This window comes from Humulus lupulus, chromosome X (genome assembly GCF_963169125.1).
Source record: "Humulus lupulus chromosome X, drHumLupu1.1, whole genome shotgun sequence".
Lineage (NCBI taxonomy): Eukaryota > Viridiplantae > Streptophyta > Magnoliopsida > Rosales > Cannabaceae > Humulus > Humulus lupulus.
The window spans coordinates 205,715,666-205,721,665 of NC_084802.1; positions in this window are offsets into that span (position 1 = coordinate 205,715,666).

A 6,000-nucleotide genomic window follows, 5' to 3' on the forward strand; every position below is an offset into this window, starting at 1 on the left:
TATGTGCCCCCCAAGTGATTGAGGGTTGAAAAATCCTTGATCACTTGCTACTTGACCGAATTTGTCCGAGCAGTTACTACTCGTGAAACACATAGAATATACAAACATATTTCAGCAGTTAACCACTACAAAAACATGCAACTATTTAAACGTTGGTCATTCATCTGATGGATACCGACCAGTTGAACACTGCCCCGGTATATATGTATATTTATTTTTAGAAGACCTGTTTTGTTTAAATTGTAATGACAGTTGAACACTGCCAAGCAAGAATAATCAACACATATGCAAAATTTGTAGCAAGATTCGACCACGCTGCGCGTGATCTCTTTTATTACTCATAATAAATAAATGACAAAACGTGTCTAATAACAAGTCTCAAACAATACAAACTTAAATAAAAAGTTAAGCACTTGATACAAAGCTACTACTCTATAAGCAGTATTTATTGATAATATTTCCTCAAGTGCTCGCCATTCCAGTAGTTCCTGATCAGCTCTCCATTTAACCGAGCAAGCTTGTAGGTGCCGGGTGGCAAGACTTGCTCAATTTAATACGGTCCTTCCCAGTTTGGTCCTAGTACGCCAGCTGCCGGGTCTCTGACGAACACCTTTCTGAGGACCAAATCTCCGACCTGGAACTTTCGATCTCGGACTTTGGAATTGAAGTAGCACGCCACTTTTTGCTGATGAGCAGCAACTCTCAGGCTTGCCTTCTCTCGTCTCTCCTCGAGGAAATCCAAAGATTCTGCTAGCAATTGATGATTCTCCTCCTGGTTGTACATGGTCCTTCAATGAGATGGTGGGTCTACTTCAACAGGTAACATGGCTTCATACCCATATGCCAAAGAAAATGGGGTATGGCCAGTTGCTGTCCGGGCAGTAGTCCTGTATGACCAAAGGACTTCTGGCAATTCTTCCGCCTAAGCACCCTTAGCTCACTCCAGATGCTTTTTCAGAGTGTCCTTCATAGTTTTGTTTACGGCTTCAACCTGCCCATTGGCTTGTGGATGGGCTACCGAGGAGAAACTTTTTGTGATGCCATGCCGAGTGCAAAAATCGGTAAATATGTCACTGTCAAATTGGGTGCCGTTGTCAGACACTATCTTCTTGGGCAGACCATAGCGACATATTATATTCTTAACCATAAAGTCCAACACTTTCTTTGAGGTGATCGTGGCTAGTGGTTCGGCCTCAGTCCACTTAGTGAAATAATCCACTGCAACCACTGCAAACTGCACTCCTTCTTTTCCTTTGGGCAATTTCCCGATCAGATTAATGCCCCACACTGCAAAAGGCCATGGGCTCTGCATTTGCTTTAAGACATTTGAAGGCGCCCTGGGCACTTTAGAAAATCTCTGGAACTTATCACACTTCTTCACATACTCCATAGAATCCTCGTTCATTGTAGGCCAGAAAAATCCTTGCCGCAAAATCTTTTTAGATAGACTCTGCCCCCCAGCATGATCTCCACAGAACCCTTTGTGCACTTCAGCTAATAAATTTTTTGACTGGTCGGGTGTTATGCACCTGAGTAGAGGTAGGGAGTACCCTCTTCTATACAACACTCCATCCATCATGGTGTACCTAGCAGCTTGCCTCATAATCTTCCTTGCTTCATTACGATCATCTGGGAGGGTTCCTTGCTCAAGGTAAGCAATGATGGGAGTCATCCAGGTGTCAGCTATCGTGATCGGCATGGCTTCTTGTTCATCAATGCTTGGCTCCGCCAAGTATTCCACCGGTACTATATTCAGAGTTTCAGCATCTTTTGCACTAGCTAGCTTTGCTAGAGCATCCACGTTAGAGTTCTGCTCTCGTGGTACTAACTTGATGGTGTACTCCTTGAATTGTGCTAGCAGATCCTTGGTCTTATTTAAGTATGCCACCATGCGTAGGCCCCTTGCCTGATATTCCCCCAAGACTTGGTAGACCACCAATTGGGAATCGATGTTCACTTCCACCGACCAGGCATGCACATCTCTAGCCAGGCGCAAGCCTGCTAGGAGGGCTTCATACTCCGCCTCATTATTAGATGCATTAGAACCTTAATGCACAATGAATTCGGTGTTTCTCTGGCGTGACCAATATAATCCCAGCTCTTGAGTGATGCTCATTCGACGACCCATCAACAAAAAGTTGCCAAGTCGGAAGTTCATCTTTCTGCTCAATGACACACTCTTGCTGGTCGGGAACATCAGCGATCCCGGTACATTTAGCAATGAAATCTGCTAAAGCCTGACCCTTAATAGCAGATCTAGGTTGGTACTTGATTTCTAATTGGCCCAACTCAACTGCCCATTTAAGTAGCCGACCAGACGACTCCGGCTTCTATAAGACTTGGCGTAGTGGCTGGTCAGTAAGGACTTTAATGGGGTGTGCCTGGAAGTACGGCCGCAATTTTCGTGATGCAAGTACCAAGCAATAAGCCAACTTCTCGATCATGGGATACCAGGACTCTGCTCCTATCAACCGTTTGCTGACATAGTATACCGGGTGCTGCACTCTATCCTCTTCTCGTACTAGGGCAGCACTAACAGTGTGCTCCGTGACTGCTAGGTACATAAAGAGGTCTTCTCCATCAACGGGCTTCGAAAAAACAGGAGGTTGGGCCAAATGTTCCTTTATTGCTTGGAAAGCTTGCTCACATTCTACCGTCCACTCAAACTTCTTGCTCCCTCTAAGCAGGTTAAAAAACGGGACACACTTGTCCGTTGATTTAGAGACGAACCTGCTTAGAGCTGCAATCCGCCCAGTCAAGCTTTGCACATCCTTTATTCTGGCCGGAGACTTCATTTCTATGAGAGCCTTTATCTTTTTTGGGTTTGCTTCTATTCCTCGGGAGTTCACAATAAACCCAAGAAATTTTCCAGAACCCACTCCAAATGAGCACTTGAGGGGGTTTAACTTCATGCTGTACTTTCTCAGTATTGCAAAGCACTACTCCAAGTCTCGCATGTGCCCTTCAGCTTCCTTTGATTTCACCAGCATATCGTCTATGTACACCTCCATGCTCTTGCTGATTAAGTCACGGAACATACCATTTACCAAACGCTGGTAGGTAGCTCCTGCATTCTTCAATCCGAAGGGCATGACCATGTAGCAGTATAGCCCTATATATGTTCGAAAGTTGGTATGCTCTTCATCAGGAGGATGCATGTTGATCTGGTTGTACCCCGAATATGCATCCATGAAGGACAATGTTTCATGACCATAGGTTGCATTTACCAACTGATTTATTCTCGGTAAAGGAAAGCAATCCTTTAGACATGCTTTGTTCAGGTCAGTAAAATCTACACAAGTCCTCCATTTTCCATTGGGTTTGGGCACCAACACTGGGTTTGAAACCCAGGCAGGGTAATATGCTTCCCTTATAAACCCATTCTCCTTTAGCTGCTCTACCTCCTCCTTAAGAGCCTTTGCTCGATCTTTGTCAAGCAATCTCCTCTTCTGCTGCATCGCTGGATAGCTTTCATCCATGTTGAGCACGTGGTTGATCACAGTTGGTGAGATACCCACCATATCCTTGTGAGACCAGGCGAAGACATCTTGATTCCTTCGCAAGAATTCTATCAGCTGTGCTCTCACCTCTGCTTTCAACTTTTTTCCAATCTTGACCCCTTTGGTCGGGTCATTCTCATCTATCAGGATCTCCTCTAACTCCTCGGACGGTCCCACATCACTTTCATAATCCCCAAAGCGAGGAACAAAGTCCCTTCCCTCGCTTTGGGCAACGCCTTATTTGGTGACTTCATCACCGGATGGGGTTTTCTGCTTTTTTAAACCAAGAGTGCTCTCTTGGCCAAACTCCTCTAACATCTCTTCCTGATCGGTTACCACTGCAAAACTCAGGTCGACATCCATCTCGTCCACCTCCTCTCTCTCAACACATACAATCATGTTGTTCTCCTTGGCCCCCTTCCTTGCTTTAGCTACCGAGGCATTATAGCACTCCCTAGCCTCCCTCTGGTCTCCTTGGACGCAGCCTATGCCCGCACTGGTCGGGAACTTCATGGAAAGGTGCCAGATTGAAACCGCCGCATGTAAGTTTGTGAGCAGTGGTCGACCAATAACCACATTGTAGGCGGACGGGCAGTCAACGATCAAAAACTCGGTCATTATTGTCTCATGTTTGGGAGCCTCCCCCGTCGTAATTAGCAACTTGATAGTTCCAGCTGGTGACAATCCTTCTCCAGTGAACCCATAAATGACTTGAGAGCACGACTTCAAGTCATTGATAGATAGCTTCATCCTCTCGAAGGATGACTTATAAATGATGTTCACAGAACTCCCTGTGTCAACCAGACATCTCTTCACCTTCATATTGGCAATTTGGACTGTCACAACAAGAGGGTCATTGTGAGGATACCTCACGTGTCGAGCATCTTCTTCAGTGAAAGTGAGGGACTCACTTTCGTATCTTGGGTTCTTCGGTGGTCGCTCCTCCACTGCCATCACTTCAAAGGTTGATGCTGCATCCAACTCATGACGAAAGGTGCGAGCATACCTCTCCCTTGCCTTATTGCTATCTCCAGCAAGATGTGGACCTCCACATATGGTATCTAGTGTGAAGTCCACAGGTTCAGGTTGCAAAGGTGGGGATTGTTGCCGCTTGAACCCAGGATTGTTGTTACTTCCCTCTCCCTGGGTCTTCTCTGCTTGATACTTCTTCAACTTCCCCGACCGGAGGAGAAGCTCTATTTCATCTTTAAGATGATTGCACTCATTCGTGTCATGATCATAGTCTCCATGGAAGCGACAGAACTTGTTCATATCTCTTTTACTCATCTCCTTCTTGATAGGTGGGGGTTTCCTGTAAGGGACCTCTTGATGACTGACCAAATAGATCTCCGCTCGACTCGTCGAAAGAGTAGTGTAGTTGGTGAATCGAGGTTCATACTTCGTTGGCTTGTCGTTTGGTCCCGACTTAGCCTTCTTCTCATTGTGGTGTCCAGACCCGTTATTCCCACGTTTCTTACCACCATTTTGATCATTTCCACCATTCTTGGGAGGATCAATCGATCCACTCGGGTTGTTCAGGCCCTTCTCTCCCTTCTCAATCGCATCATCCAACTTCATGTATTTGTCCGCCCGGTCCAAAAATTGTTGTAATGTTGAAATTGGGTTGCGATGAATGCTGTCCCACAAAGGACTCCGATAGATAATGCCGAAAGAAATTGCCAGCATCTTCCCCTCATCTCCAACTGTAGTAGCTCGGTTAGCTTCTCTCATGAACCTTTGTATGTAGTTCTTGAGAAACTCATCCTTTCCTTGCTTAATATCCGCCAAGTGATTGGCGTAAACAGGAGGGTCCGAGCAGCACTAAACTGTCTGCAAAACTTTTTTCTAAAACTTTCCCAAGAAGTGATGGAGTTAGGCTTAAACTTCCAATACCACTCCTGGGCAGTGTCAGACAATGTGGTTGGGAAGACTCTGCAGCGATAGTCATCACTCACCCCGAGCAGCTCCATCTGATCTTCGAACTTCCCAACATGCCTTATTGGGTCTGCCTTTTCTGTATAAACTGGCAGTACCGGTGCTTTGTATTTCGCTGGTGGTTGAGCTGCTCTAATTCGAGCACAGAAAGGGCTGCCACTCCTGTGGTCTATTGGATCAATCGCAGATATTCATTTTGACAGACTTTGGACTGCTGCTGTCAAAGCATCAAGCTGGGCTTGGATGGCTGGGGCCACTGCTAGGGACTTATTTTCGGTACCGCCTGGTCGGGCACTCCTATCCGGCAGACCATCATCGAGTATTTTTACTCGACTGGTAGGTCGGATTGGCTCTTGCCCTTCGACCGGGACGGTTCTTCGTCTATCAGCAATGACGTCCCTTAGATCCTTCTGAGTAGTGTGCTTTCCCAATCGATCGAATACTGTACTCCGAGTCTTCTCGGAAGGTTTGCTGGGTGGAACATGCTCCTTGCCACTGCGCTGGTTAGGATGCAGTGGTGGCCTTCCTATCGGAGCTGGGCGATCCTTTCCTCCTCGATGGTTAT